We start from the raw sequence: 10,139 nt of genomic DNA, 5'->3' as shown, positions 1-10,139 counted from the left end.
AATCCTATTTGAAGGTGACGCAGGCCAAACTAGACTCCAGCAAAACATGTCAAACAGCGCCCTCTGCTGTCAGGCAAGAGCAGAAACCATAAAAAGCTTACAGCACCTGGTATTCCCAGGCGGTCTCCCATCCAAGTATAACCAGGCCCGCCCCTGCTTAGCTTCCGAGATCGGGCGTTTTCAGGGTAGTATGGCCAAAAGCTGCCAAGGCAACTGAAAAGATCCTATTTGAAGGCGACGCAGGACAAACTAGACTCCAGCAAAAAGTGTCAAACAGCGCCCTCTGCTGTCAGGCAAGAGCAGAAACCATAAAAAGCGTACAGCACCTGGTATTCCCAGGCGGTCTCCCATCCAAGTACTAACCAGGCCCGCCCCTGCTTAGCTTCCGAGATCGGACGAGATCGGGCGTTTTCAGGGTAGTATGGCCGTAAGCTGCCAGGGCAAATGAAAAGATCCTATTTGAAGGCGACGCAGGCCAAACTAGACTCCAGCAAAAAGTGTCAAACAGCGCCCTCTGCTGTCAGGCAAGAGCAGAAACCATAAAAGGCTTACAGCACCTGGTATTGCCAGGCGGTCTCCCATCCAAGTACTAACCAGGCCCACCCCTGCTTAGCTTCCGAGATCGGACGAGATCGGGCGTTTTCAGGGTAGTATGGCCGTAAGCTGCCAGGACAACTGAAAAGATCTTATTTGAAGGCGACGCAGGCCAAACTAGATCCAGCAAAAAGTGTCAAACAGCGCCCTCTGCTGTCAGGCTAGAGCAGAAACCATAAAAAGCTTACAGCACCTGGTATTCCCAGGCGGTCTCCCATCCAAGTACTAACCAGGCCCGCCCCTGCTTAGCTTCCGAGATCGGGCGTTTTCAGGGTAGTATGGCCGTAAGCTGCCAGGTCAACTGAAAAGATCCTATTTGAAGGTGACGCAGGCCAAACTAGACTCCAGCAAAACATGTCAAACAGCGCCCTCTGCTGTCAGGCAAGAGCAGAAACCATGAAAAGCTTACAGCACCTGGTATTCCCAGGCGGTCTCCCATCCAAGTACTAACCAGGCTCGCCCCTGCTTAGCTTCCGAGATCGGACGAGATCGGGCGTTTTCAGGGTAGTATGGCCGTAAGCTGCCACATCAACTGAAAAGATCCTATTTGAAGGCGACGCAGGCCAAACTAGACTCCAGCAAAAGGTGTCAAACAGCGCCCTCTGCTGTCAGGCAAGAGCAGAAACCATAAAAAGCTTACAGCACCTGGTATTCCCAGGCGGTCTCCCATCCAAGTACTAACCAGGCCCGCCCCTGCTTAGCTTCCGAGATCGGACGAGATCAGGCGTTTTCAGGGTGGTATGGCCGTAAGCTGCCAGGACAACTGAAAAGATCTTATTTGAAGGCGACGCAGGCCAAACTAGATCCAGCAAAAAGTGTCAAACAGCGCCCTCTGCTGTCAGGCTAGAGCAAAAACCATAAAAAGCTTACAGCACCTGGTATTCCCAGGCGGTCTCCCATCCAAGTACTAACCAGGCCCTCCCCTGCTTAGCTTCCGAGATCAGGCGTTTTCAGGGTAGTATGGCCAAAAGCTGCCAAGGCAACTGAAAAGATCCTATTTGAAGGCGACGCAGGACAAACTAGACTCCAGCAAAACATGTCAAACAGCGCCCTCTGCTGTCAGGCTAGAGCAGAAACCATAAAAAGCTTACAGCACCTGGTATTCCCAGGCGGTCTCCCATCCAAGTACTAACCAGGCCCTCCCCTGCTTAGCTTCCGAGATCAGGCGTTTTCAGGGTAGTGTGGCCGTAAGCTGCCTGGGCAACTGTAAAGATCCTATTTGAAGGCGACGCAGGCCAAACTAGACTCCAGCAAAAAGTGTCAAACAGCGCCCTCTGCTGTCAGGCAAGAGCAGAAACCATAAAAAGCTTACAGCACCTGGTATTCCCAGGCGGTCTCCCATCCAAGTACTAACCAGGCCCGCCCCTGCTTAGCTTCCGAGATCGGACGAGATCGGGCGTTTTCAGGGTAGTATGGCCGTAAGCTGCCACATCAACTGAAAAGATCCTATTTGAAGGCGACGCAGGCCAAACTAGACTCCAGCAAAAAGTGTCAAACAGCGCCCTCTGCTGTCAGGCAAGAGCAGAAACCATAAAAAGCTTACAGCACCTGGTATTCCCAGGCGGTCTCCCATTCAAGTACTAACCAGGCCCGCCCGTGCTTAGCTTCCGAGATCGGACGAGATCGGGCGTTTTCAAGGTAGTATGGCCGTAAGCTGCCAGGTCAACTGAAAAAATCCTATTTGAAGGTGACGCAGGCCAAACTCGACTCCAGCAAAACATGTCAAACAGCGCCCTCTGCTGTCAGGCAAGAGCAGAAACCATAAAAAGCTTACAGCACCTGGTATTCCCAGGCGGTCTCCCATCCAAGTACTAACCAGGCCCGCCCCTGCTTAGCTTCCGAGATCGGGCGTTTTCAGGGTAGTATGGCCAAAAGCTGCCAAGGCAACTGAAAAGATCCTATTTGAAGGCGACGCAGGACAAACTAGACTCCAGCAAAAAGTGTCAAACAGCGCCCTCTGCTGTCAGGCAAGAGCAGAAACCATAAAAAGCGTACAGCACCTGGTATTCCCAGGCGGTCTCCCATCCAAGTACTAACCAGGCCCGCCCCTGCTTAGCTTCCGAGATCGGACGAGATCGGGCGTTTTCAGGGTAGTATGGCCGTAAGCTGCCAGGTCAACTGAAAAGATCCTATTTGAAGGTGACGCAGGCCAAACTAGACTCCAGCAAAACATGTCAAACAGCGCCCTCTGCTGTCAGGCAAGAGCAGAAACCATGAAAAGCTTACAGCACCTGGTATTCCCAGGCGGTCTCCCATCCAAGTACTAACCAGTCCCGCCCCTGCTTAGCTTCCGAGATCGGACGAGATCGGGCGTTTTCAGGGTAGTATGGCCGTAAGCTGCCAGGGCAACTGAAAAGATCCTATTTGAAGAAGACGCAGGCCAAACTAGACTCCAGCAAAAAGTGTCAAACAGCGCCCTCTGCTGTCAGGCAAGAGCAGAAACCATGAAAAGCTTACAGCACCTGGTAGTCCCAGGCGGTCTCCCATCCAAGTACTAACCAGGCCCGCCCCTGCTTAGCTTCCGAGATCGGACGAGATCAGGCGTTTTCAGGGTAGTGTGGCCGTAAGCTGCCAGGGCAACTGTAAAGATCCTATTTGAACGCGACGCAGGCCAAACTAGACTCCAGCAAAAAGTGTCAAACAGCGCCCTCTGCTGTCAGGCAAGAGCAGAAACCATAAAAAGCTTACAGCACCTGGTATTCCCAGGCGGTCTCCCATCCAAGTACTAACCAGGCCCGCCCCTGCTTAGCTTCCGAGATCGGACGAGATCGGGCGTTTTCAGGGCAATATGGCCGTAAGCTGCCACATCAACTGAAAAGATCCTATTTGAAGGCGACGCAGGCCAAACTAGACTCCAGCAAAAAGTGTCAAACAGCGCCCTCTGCTGTCAGGCAAGAGCAGAAACCATAAAAAGCTTACAGCACCTGGTATTCCCAGGCGGTCTCCCATCCAAGTACTAACCAGGCCCGCCCCTGCTTAGCTTCCGAGATCGGAAGAGATCGGGCGTTTTCAGGGTAGTATGGCCGTAAGCTGCCAGGACAACTGAAAAGATCCTATTTGAAGGCGACGCAGGCCAAACTAGACTCCAGCAAAAAGTGTCAAACAGCGCCCTCTGCTGTCAGGCAAGAGCAGAAACCATAAAAAGCTTACAGCACCTGGTATTCCCAGGCGGTCTCCCATCCAAGTACTAACCAGGCCCGCCCCTGCTTAGCTTCCGAGATCGGACGAGATCGGGCGTTTTCAGGGTAGTATGGCCGTAAGCTGCCAGGTCAACTGAAAAGATCCTATTTGAAGAAGACGCAGGCCAAACTAGACTCCAGCAAAAAGTGTCAAACAGCGCCCTCTGCTGTCAGGCAAGAGCAGAAACCATAAAAAGCTTACAGCACCTGGTATTCCCAGGCGGTCTCCCATCCAAGTACTAACCAGGCCCGCCCCTGCTTAGCTTCCGAGATCGGACGAGATCAGGCGTTTTCAGGGTGGTATGGCCGTAAGCTGCCAGGACAACTGAAAAGATCTTATTTGAAGGCGACGCAGGCCAAACTAGATCCAGCAAAAAGTGTCAAACAGCGCCCTCTGCTGTCAGGCTAGAGCAAAAACCATAAAAAGCTTACAGCACCTGGTATTCCCAGGCGGTCTCCCATCCAAGTACTAACCAGGCCCGCCCCTGCTTAGCTTCCGAGATCGGACGAGATCGGGCGTTTTCAGGGTAGTATGGCCGTAAGCTGCCACATCAACTGAAAAGATCCTATTTGAAGGCGACGCAGGCCAAACTAGACTCCAGCAAAAAGTGTCAAACAGCGCCCTCTGCTGTCAGGCAAGAGCAGAAACCATAAAAAGCTTACAGCACCTGGTATTCCCAGGCGGTCTCCCATCCAAGTACTAACCAGGCCCGCCCCTGCTTAGCTTCCGAGATCGGAAGAGATCGGGCGTTTTCAGGGTAGTATGGCCGTAAGCTGCCAGGACAACTGAAAAGATCCTATTTGAAGGCGACGCAGGCCAAACTAGACTCCAGCAAAAAGTGTCAAACAGCGCCCTCTGCTGTCAGGCAAGAGCAGAAACCATAAAAAGCTTACAGCACCTGGTATTCCCAGGCGGTCTCCCATCCAAGTACTAACCAGGCCCGCCCCTGCTTAGCTTCCGAGATCGGACGAGATCGGGCGTTTTCAGGGTAGTATGGCCGTAAGCTGCCAGGACAACTGAAAAGATCTTATTTGAAGGCGACGCAGGCCAAACTAGATCCAGCAAAAAGTGTCAAACAGCGCCCTCTGCTGTCAGGCTAGAGCAGAAACCATAAAAAGCTTACAGCACCTGGTATTCCCAGGCGGTCTCCCATCCAAGTACTAACCAGGCCCACCCCTGCTTAGCTTCCGAGATCGGACGAGATCGGGCGTTTTCAGGGTAGTATGGCCATAAGCTGCCAGGTCAACTGAAAAGATCCTATTTGAAGAAGACGCAGGCCAAACTAGACTCCAGCAAAAAGTGTCAAACAGCGCCCTCTGCTGTCAGGCAAGAGCAGAAACCATAAAAAGCTTACAGCACCTGGTATTCCCAGGCGGTCTCCCATTCAAGTACTAACCAGGCCCGCCCGTGCTTAGCTTCCGAGATCGGACGAGATCGGGCGTTTTCAAGGTAGTATGGCCGTAAGCTGCCAGGTCAACTGAAAAAATCCTATTTGAAGGTGACGCAGGCCAAACTCGACTCCAGCAAAACATGTCAAACAGCGCCCTCTGCTGTCAGGCAAGAGCAGAAACCATAAAAAGCTTACAGCACCTGGTATTCCCAGGCGGTCTCCCATCCAAGTACTAACCAGGCCCGCCCCTGCTTAGCTTCCGAGATCGGGCGTTTTCAGGGTAGTATGGCCAAAAGCTGCCAAGGCAACTGAAAAGATCCTATTTGAAGGCGACGCAGGACAAACTAGACTCCAGCAAAAAGTGTCAAACAGCGCCCTCTGCTGTCAGGCAAGAGCAGAAACCATAAAAAGCGTACAGCACCTGGTAGTCCCAGGCGGTCTCCCATCCAAGTACTAACCAGGCCCGCCCCTGCTTAGCTTCCGAGATCGGACGAGATCAGGCGTTTTCAGGGTGGTATGGCCGTAAGCTGCCAGGACAACTGAAAAGATCTTATTTGAAGGCGACGCAGGCCAAACTAGATCCAGCAAAAAGTGTCAAACAGCGCCCTCTGCTGTCAGGCTAGAGCAGAAACCATAAAAAGCTTACAGCACCTGGTATTCCCAGGCGGTCTCCCATCCAAGTACTAACCAGGCCCTCCCCTGCTTAGCTTCCGAGATCAGGCGTTTTCAGGGTAGTGTGGCCGTAAGCTGCCAGGGCAACTGTAAAGATCCTATTTGAACGCGACGCAGGCCAAACTAGACTCCAGCAAAAAGTGTCAAACAGCGCCCTCTGCTGTCAGGCAAGAGCAGAAACCATAAAAAGCTTACAGCACCTGGTATTCCCAGGCGGTCTCCCATCCAAGTACTAACCAGGCCCGCCCCTGCTTAGCTTCCGAGATCGGACGAGATCGGGCGTTTTCAGGGTAGTATGGCCGTAAGCTGCCACATCAACTGAAAAGATCCTATTTGAAGGCGACGCAGGCCAAACTAGACTCCAGCAAAAAGTGTCAAACAGCGCCCTCTGCTGTCAGGCAAGAGCAGAAACCATAAAAAGCTTACAGCACCTGGTATTCCCAGGCGGTCTCCCATCCAAGTACTAACCAGGCCCGCCCCTGCTTAGCTTCCGAGATCGGAAGAGATCGGGCGTTTTCAGGGTAGTATGGCCGTAAGCTGCCAGGACAACTGAAAAGATCCTATTTGAAGGCGACGCAGGCCAAACTAGACTCCAGCAAAAAGTGTCAAACAGCGCCCTCTGCTGTCAGGCAAGAGCAGAAACCATAAAAAGCTTACAGCACCTGGTATTCCCAGGCGGTCTCCCATCCAAGTACTAACCAGGCCCGCCCCTGCTTAGCTTCCGAGATCGGACGAGATCGGGCGTTTTCAGGGTAGTATGGCCGTAAGCTGCCAGGACAACTGAAAAGATCTTATTTGAAGGCGACGCAGGCCAAACTAGATCCAGCAAAAAGTGTCAAACAGCGCCCTCTGCTGTCAGGCTAGAGCAGAAACCATAAAAAGCTTACAGCACCTGGTATTCCCAGGCGGTCTCCCATCCAAGTACTAACCAGGCCCACCCCTGCTTAGCTTCCGAGATCGGACGAGATCGGGCGTTTTCAGGGTAGTATGGCCATAAGCTGCCAGGTCAACTGAAAAGATCCTATTTGAAGAAGACGCAGGCCAAACTAGACTCCAGCAAAAAGTGTCAAACAGCGCCCTCTGCTGTCAGGCAAGAGCAGAAACCATAAAAAGCTTACAGCACCTGGTATTCCCAGGCGGTCTCCCATTCAAGTACTAACCAGGCCCGCCCGTGCTTAGCTTCCGAGATCGGACGAGATCGGGCGTTTTCAAGGTAGTATGGCCGTAAGCTGCCAGGTCAACTGAAAAAATCCTATTTGAAGGTGACGCAGGCCAAACTCGACTCCAGCAAAACATGTCAAACAGCGCCCTCTGCTGTCAGGCAAGAGCAGAAACCATAAAAAGCTTACAGCACCTGGTATTCCCAGGCGGTCTCCCATCCAAGTACTAACCAGGCCCGCCCCTGCTTAGCTTCCGAGATCGGGCGTTTTCAGGGTAGTATGGCCAAAAGCTGCCAAGGCAACTGAAAAGATCCTATTTGAAGGCGACGCAGGACAAACTAGACTCCAGCAAAAAGTGTCAAACAGCGCCCTCTGCTGTCAGGCAAGAGCAGAAACCATAAAAAGCGTACAGCACCTGGTATTCCCAGGCGGTCTCCCATCCAAGTACTAACCAGGCCCGCCCCTGCTTAGCTTCCGAGATCGGACGAGATCGGGCGTTTTCAGGGTAGTATGGCCGTAAGCTGCCAGGTCAACTGAAAAGATCCTATTTGAAGGTGACGCAGGCCAAACTAGACTCCAGCAAAACATGTCAAACAGCGCCCTCTGCTGTCAGGCAAGAGCAGAAACCATGAAAAGCTTACAGCACCTGGTATTCCCAGGCGGTCTCCCATCCAAGTACTAACCAGGCCCGCCCCTGCTTAGCTTCCGAGATCGGGCGTTTTCAGGGTAGTATGGCCGTAAGCTGCCAGGACAACTGAAAAGATCCTATTTGAAGAAGACGCAGGCCAAACTAGACTCCAGCAAAAAGTGTCAAACAGCGCCCTCTGCTGTCAGGCAAGAGCAGAAACCATAAAAAGCTTACAGCACCTGGTAATCCCAGGCGGTCTCCCATCCAAGTACTAACCAGGACCGCCCCTGCTTAGCTTCCGAGATCGGACGAGATCGGGCGTTTTCAGGGTAGTATGGCCGTAAGCTGCAAGGGCGACTGAAAAGATCCTATTTGAAGGCGACGCAGGCCAAACTAGACTCCAGCAAAAAGTGTCAAACAGCGCCCTCTGCTGTCAGGCAAGAGCAGAAACCATAAAAAGCTTACAGCACCTGGTATTCCCAGGCGGTCTCCCATCCAAGTACTAACCAGGCCCGCCCCTGCTTAGCTTCCGAGATCGGACGAGATCAGGCGTTTTCAGGGTGGTATGGCCGTAAGCTGCCAGGACAACTGAAAAGATCTTATTTGAAGGCGACGCAGGCCAAACTAGATCCAGCAAAAAGTGTCAAACAGCGCCCTCTGCTGTCAGGCTAGAGCAGAAACCATAAAAAGCTTACAGCACCTGGTATTCCCAGGCGGTCTCCCATCCAAGTACTAACCAGGCCCGCCCCTGCTTAGCTTCCGAGATCGGACGAGATCGGGCGTTTTCAGGGTAATATGGCCGTAAGCTGCCACATCAACTGAAAAGATCCTATTTGAAGGCGACGCAGGCCAAACTAGATTCCAGCAAAAAGTGTCAAACAGCGCCCTCTGCTGTCAGGCAAGAGCAGAAACCAAAAAAAGCTTACAGCACCTGGTATTCCCAGGCGGTCTCCCATCCAAGTACTAACCAGGCCCGCCCCTGCTTAGCTTCCGAGATCGGACGAGATCAGGCGTTTTCAGGGTGGTGTGGCCGTAAGCTGCCAGGACAACTGAAAAGATCTTATTTGAAGGCGACGCAGGCCAAACTAGATCCAGCAGAAAGTGTCAAACAGCGCCCTCTGCTGTCAGGCTAGAGCAGAAACCATAAAAAGCTTACAGCACCTGGTATTCCCAGGCGGTCTCCCATCCAAGTACTAACCAGGCCCGCCCCTGCTTAGCTTCCGAGATCGGACGAGATCGGGCGTTTTCAGTGTAGTATGGCCATAAGCTGCCAGGTCAACTGAAAAGATCCTATTTGAAGAAGACGCAGGCCAAACTAGACTCCAGCAAAAAGTGTCGAACAGCGCCCTCTGCTGTCAGGCAAGAGCAGAAACCATAAAAAGCTTACAGCACCTGGTATTCCCAGGCGGTCTCCCATCCAAGTACTAACCAGGCCCGTCCCTGCTTAGCTTCCGAGATCGGACGAGATCGGGCTTTTTCAGGGTAGTATGGCCGTAAGCTGCCAGGGCAACTGAAAATGTCCTATTTGAAGGCGATGCAGGCCAAACTAGACTCCAGAAAAAAGTGGCAAACAGCGCCCTCTGCTGTCAGGCAAGAGCAGAAACCATAAAAAGCTTACAGCACCTGGTATTCCCAGGCGGTCTCCCATCCAAGTACTAACCAGGCCCGCCCCTGCTTAGCTTCCGAGATCGGGCGTTTTCAGGGTAGTATGGCCAAAAGCTGCCAAGGCAACTGAAAAGATCCTATTTGAAGGCGACGCAGGACAAACTAGACTCCAGCAAAAAGTGTCAAACAGCGCCCTCTGCTGTCAGGCAAGAGCAGAAACCATAAAAAGCGTACAGCACCTGGTATTCCCAGGCGGTCTCCCATCCAAGTACTAACCAGGCCCGCCCCTGCTTAGCTTCCGAGATCGGACGAGATGGGGCGTTTTCAGGGTAGTATGGCCGTAAGCTGCCAGGTCAACTGAAAAGATCCTATTTGAAGGTGACGCAGGCCAAACTAGACTCCAGCAAAACATGTCAAACAGCGCCCTCTGCTGTCAGGCAAGAGCAGAAACCATGAAAAGCTTACAGCACCTGGTATTCCCAGGCGGTCTCCCATCCAAGTACTAACCAGTCCCGCCCCTGCTTAGCTTCCGAGATCGGACGAGATCGGGCGTTTTCAGGGTAGTATGGCCGTAAGCTGCCAGGGCAACTGAAAAGATCCTATTTGAAGAAGACGCAGGCCAAACTAGACTCCAGCAAAAAGTGTCAAACAGCGCCCTCTGCTGTCAGGCAAGAGCAGAAACCATGAAAAGCTTACAGCACCTGGTATTCCCAGGCGGTCTCCCATCCAAGTACTAACCAGGCCCGCCCCTGCTTAGCTTCCGAGATCGGACGAGATCAGGCGTTTTCAGGGTGGTATGGCCGTAAGCTGCCAGGACAACTGAAAAGATCTTATTTGAAGGCGACGCAGGCCAAACTAGATCCAGCAAAAAGTGTCAAACAGCGCCCTCTGCTGTCAGGCTAGAGCAGAA

At 52.6% G+C, this 10,139-nt stretch overlaps 34 non-coding genes and 10 pseudogenes across 34 annotated transcripts; all 44 read right to left on the bottom strand.

Moving 5' to 3' along the window:
- Positions 1-94: 94 nt before the first annotated feature.
- Positions 95-202, bottom strand: LOC131114054 (5S ribosomal RNA; annotated as a pseudogene).
- A 112-nt stretch (positions 203-314) lies between these two features.
- Positions 315-433, bottom strand: LOC131116198 (5S ribosomal RNA). Its single transcript, XR_009123455.1, has one exon. It is a non-coding gene; the product is annotated as a 5S ribosomal RNA (ribosomal RNA).
- A 112-nt stretch (positions 434-545) lies between these two features.
- On the bottom strand, positions 546-664 carry LOC131116551 (5S ribosomal RNA). Its single transcript, XR_009123795.1, has one exon. It is a non-coding gene; the product is annotated as a 5S ribosomal RNA (ribosomal RNA).
- A 111-nt stretch (positions 665-775) lies between these two features.
- On the bottom strand, positions 776-884 carry LOC131111840 (5S ribosomal RNA; annotated as a pseudogene).
- A 112-nt stretch (positions 885-996) lies between these two features.
- Positions 997-1,115, bottom strand: LOC131116676 (5S ribosomal RNA). The gene has a single exon (XR_009123916.1). It is a non-coding gene; the product is annotated as a 5S ribosomal RNA (ribosomal RNA).
- Positions 1,116-1,227: 112 nt separating this feature from the next.
- On the bottom strand, positions 1,228-1,346 carry LOC131112052 (5S ribosomal RNA). The gene has a single exon (XR_009121352.1). It is a non-coding gene; the product is annotated as a 5S ribosomal RNA (ribosomal RNA).
- A 111-nt stretch (positions 1,347-1,457) lies between these two features.
- On the bottom strand, positions 1,458-1,566 carry LOC131113571 (5S ribosomal RNA; annotated as a pseudogene).
- Positions 1,567-1,678: 112 nt separating this feature from the next.
- LOC131112777 (5S ribosomal RNA) lies at positions 1,679-1,787 on the bottom strand (annotated as a pseudogene).
- A 112-nt stretch (positions 1,788-1,899) lies between these two features.
- LOC131114731 (5S ribosomal RNA) lies at positions 1,900-2,018 on the bottom strand. Its single transcript, XR_009122034.1, has one exon. It is a non-coding gene; the product is annotated as a 5S ribosomal RNA (ribosomal RNA).
- A 112-nt stretch (positions 2,019-2,130) lies between these two features.
- On the bottom strand, positions 2,131-2,249 carry LOC131116977 (5S ribosomal RNA). The gene has a single exon (XR_009124207.1). It is a non-coding gene; the product is annotated as a 5S ribosomal RNA (ribosomal RNA).
- A 112-nt stretch (positions 2,250-2,361) lies between these two features.
- LOC131113002 (5S ribosomal RNA) lies at positions 2,362-2,470 on the bottom strand (annotated as a pseudogene).
- A 112-nt stretch (positions 2,471-2,582) lies between these two features.
- On the bottom strand, positions 2,583-2,701 carry LOC131116197 (5S ribosomal RNA). Its single transcript, XR_009123454.1, has one exon. It is a non-coding gene; the product is annotated as a 5S ribosomal RNA (ribosomal RNA).
- Positions 2,702-2,813: 112 nt separating this feature from the next.
- On the bottom strand, positions 2,814-2,932 carry LOC131117181 (5S ribosomal RNA). The gene has a single exon (XR_009124406.1). It is a non-coding gene; the product is annotated as a 5S ribosomal RNA (ribosomal RNA).
- A 112-nt stretch (positions 2,933-3,044) lies between these two features.
- Positions 3,045-3,163, bottom strand: LOC131118544 (5S ribosomal RNA). Its single transcript, XR_009125710.1, has one exon. It is a non-coding gene; the product is annotated as a 5S ribosomal RNA (ribosomal RNA).
- A 112-nt stretch (positions 3,164-3,275) lies between these two features.
- Positions 3,276-3,394, bottom strand: LOC131116045 (5S ribosomal RNA). Its single transcript, XR_009123308.1, has one exon. It is a non-coding gene; the product is annotated as a 5S ribosomal RNA (ribosomal RNA).
- A 112-nt stretch (positions 3,395-3,506) lies between these two features.
- On the bottom strand, positions 3,507-3,625 carry LOC131115485 (5S ribosomal RNA). Its single transcript, XR_009122761.1, has one exon. It is a non-coding gene; the product is annotated as a 5S ribosomal RNA (ribosomal RNA).
- A 112-nt stretch (positions 3,626-3,737) lies between these two features.
- On the bottom strand, positions 3,738-3,856 carry LOC131114730 (5S ribosomal RNA). The gene has a single exon (XR_009122033.1). It is a non-coding gene; the product is annotated as a 5S ribosomal RNA (ribosomal RNA).
- A 112-nt stretch (positions 3,857-3,968) lies between these two features.
- On the bottom strand, positions 3,969-4,087 carry LOC131112041 (5S ribosomal RNA). Its single transcript, XR_009121351.1, has one exon. It is a non-coding gene; the product is annotated as a 5S ribosomal RNA (ribosomal RNA).
- A 111-nt stretch (positions 4,088-4,198) lies between these two features.
- Positions 4,199-4,317, bottom strand: LOC131114729 (5S ribosomal RNA). The gene has a single exon (XR_009122032.1). It is a non-coding gene; the product is annotated as a 5S ribosomal RNA (ribosomal RNA).
- A 112-nt stretch (positions 4,318-4,429) lies between these two features.
- Positions 4,430-4,548, bottom strand: LOC131115484 (5S ribosomal RNA). The gene has a single exon (XR_009122760.1). It is a non-coding gene; the product is annotated as a 5S ribosomal RNA (ribosomal RNA).
- A 112-nt stretch (positions 4,549-4,660) lies between these two features.
- On the bottom strand, positions 4,661-4,779 carry LOC131114728 (5S ribosomal RNA). Its single transcript, XR_009122031.1, has one exon. It is a non-coding gene; the product is annotated as a 5S ribosomal RNA (ribosomal RNA).
- A 111-nt stretch (positions 4,780-4,890) lies between these two features.
- On the bottom strand, positions 4,891-5,009 carry LOC131115270 (5S ribosomal RNA). The gene has a single exon (XR_009122553.1). It is a non-coding gene; the product is annotated as a 5S ribosomal RNA (ribosomal RNA).
- A 112-nt stretch (positions 5,010-5,121) lies between these two features.
- On the bottom strand, positions 5,122-5,240 carry LOC131116976 (5S ribosomal RNA). Its single transcript, XR_009124206.1, has one exon. It is a non-coding gene; the product is annotated as a 5S ribosomal RNA (ribosomal RNA).
- Positions 5,241-5,352: 112 nt separating this feature from the next.
- On the bottom strand, positions 5,353-5,461 carry LOC131113001 (5S ribosomal RNA; annotated as a pseudogene).
- Positions 5,462-5,573: 112 nt separating this feature from the next.
- Positions 5,574-5,692, bottom strand: LOC131118156 (5S ribosomal RNA). Its single transcript, XR_009125324.1, has one exon. It is a non-coding gene; the product is annotated as a 5S ribosomal RNA (ribosomal RNA).
- Positions 5,693-5,803: 111 nt separating this feature from the next.
- On the bottom strand, positions 5,804-5,912 carry LOC131112776 (5S ribosomal RNA; annotated as a pseudogene).
- Positions 5,913-6,024: 112 nt separating this feature from the next.
- On the bottom strand, positions 6,025-6,143 carry LOC131114726 (5S ribosomal RNA). Its single transcript, XR_009122029.1, has one exon. It is a non-coding gene; the product is annotated as a 5S ribosomal RNA (ribosomal RNA).
- Positions 6,144-6,255: 112 nt separating this feature from the next.
- LOC131115483 (5S ribosomal RNA) lies at positions 6,256-6,374 on the bottom strand. The gene has a single exon (XR_009122759.1). It is a non-coding gene; the product is annotated as a 5S ribosomal RNA (ribosomal RNA).
- A 112-nt stretch (positions 6,375-6,486) lies between these two features.
- On the bottom strand, positions 6,487-6,605 carry LOC131114724 (5S ribosomal RNA). Its single transcript, XR_009122028.1, has one exon. It is a non-coding gene; the product is annotated as a 5S ribosomal RNA (ribosomal RNA).
- Positions 6,606-6,716: 111 nt separating this feature from the next.
- Positions 6,717-6,835, bottom strand: LOC131115269 (5S ribosomal RNA). Its single transcript, XR_009122552.1, has one exon. It is a non-coding gene; the product is annotated as a 5S ribosomal RNA (ribosomal RNA).
- Positions 6,836-6,947: 112 nt separating this feature from the next.
- LOC131116975 (5S ribosomal RNA) lies at positions 6,948-7,066 on the bottom strand. The gene has a single exon (XR_009124205.1). It is a non-coding gene; the product is annotated as a 5S ribosomal RNA (ribosomal RNA).
- Positions 7,067-7,178: 112 nt separating this feature from the next.
- LOC131113000 (5S ribosomal RNA) lies at positions 7,179-7,287 on the bottom strand (annotated as a pseudogene).
- A 112-nt stretch (positions 7,288-7,399) lies between these two features.
- LOC131116195 (5S ribosomal RNA) lies at positions 7,400-7,518 on the bottom strand. The gene has a single exon (XR_009123453.1). It is a non-coding gene; the product is annotated as a 5S ribosomal RNA (ribosomal RNA).
- Positions 7,519-7,630: 112 nt separating this feature from the next.
- LOC131111839 (5S ribosomal RNA) lies at positions 7,631-7,739 on the bottom strand (annotated as a pseudogene).
- Positions 7,740-7,851: 112 nt separating this feature from the next.
- LOC131118216 (5S ribosomal RNA) lies at positions 7,852-7,970 on the bottom strand. The gene has a single exon (XR_009125382.1). It is a non-coding gene; the product is annotated as a 5S ribosomal RNA (ribosomal RNA).
- Positions 7,971-8,082: 112 nt separating this feature from the next.
- Positions 8,083-8,201, bottom strand: LOC131112028 (5S ribosomal RNA). Its single transcript, XR_009121349.1, has one exon. It is a non-coding gene; the product is annotated as a 5S ribosomal RNA (ribosomal RNA).
- A 111-nt stretch (positions 8,202-8,312) lies between these two features.
- Positions 8,313-8,431, bottom strand: LOC131115977 (5S ribosomal RNA). The gene has a single exon (XR_009123243.1). It is a non-coding gene; the product is annotated as a 5S ribosomal RNA (ribosomal RNA).
- A 112-nt stretch (positions 8,432-8,543) lies between these two features.
- On the bottom strand, positions 8,544-8,662 carry LOC131115821 (5S ribosomal RNA). Its single transcript, XR_009123090.1, has one exon. It is a non-coding gene; the product is annotated as a 5S ribosomal RNA (ribosomal RNA).
- A 111-nt stretch (positions 8,663-8,773) lies between these two features.
- LOC131117060 (5S ribosomal RNA) lies at positions 8,774-8,892 on the bottom strand. The gene has a single exon (XR_009124290.1). It is a non-coding gene; the product is annotated as a 5S ribosomal RNA (ribosomal RNA).
- A 112-nt stretch (positions 8,893-9,004) lies between these two features.
- LOC131116156 (5S ribosomal RNA) lies at positions 9,005-9,123 on the bottom strand. Its single transcript, XR_009123416.1, has one exon. It is a non-coding gene; the product is annotated as a 5S ribosomal RNA (ribosomal RNA).
- A 112-nt stretch (positions 9,124-9,235) lies between these two features.
- On the bottom strand, positions 9,236-9,344 carry LOC131112999 (5S ribosomal RNA; annotated as a pseudogene).
- A 112-nt stretch (positions 9,345-9,456) lies between these two features.
- LOC131118512 (5S ribosomal RNA) lies at positions 9,457-9,575 on the bottom strand. The gene has a single exon (XR_009125693.1). It is a non-coding gene; the product is annotated as a 5S ribosomal RNA (ribosomal RNA).
- Positions 9,576-9,687: 112 nt separating this feature from the next.
- LOC131117180 (5S ribosomal RNA) lies at positions 9,688-9,806 on the bottom strand. The gene has a single exon (XR_009124405.1). It is a non-coding gene; the product is annotated as a 5S ribosomal RNA (ribosomal RNA).
- A 112-nt stretch (positions 9,807-9,918) lies between these two features.
- On the bottom strand, positions 9,919-10,037 carry LOC131112017 (5S ribosomal RNA). The gene has a single exon (XR_009121348.1). It is a non-coding gene; the product is annotated as a 5S ribosomal RNA (ribosomal RNA).
- Positions 10,038-10,139: the final 102 nt, after the last annotated feature.

The sequence above is a fragment of the Doryrhamphus excisus genome, unplaced genomic scaffold, assembly GCF_030265055.1.
Source record: "Doryrhamphus excisus isolate RoL2022-K1 unplaced genomic scaffold, RoL_Dexc_1.0 HiC_scaffold_25, whole genome shotgun sequence".
In the NCBI taxonomy this organism is placed as follows: domain Eukaryota; kingdom Metazoa; phylum Chordata; class Actinopteri; order Syngnathiformes; family Syngnathidae; genus Doryrhamphus; species Doryrhamphus excisus.
The sequence above is the reverse complement of the archived record's forward strand: the minus strand, read 5'-3'. Positions and strand labels throughout refer to the sequence as shown.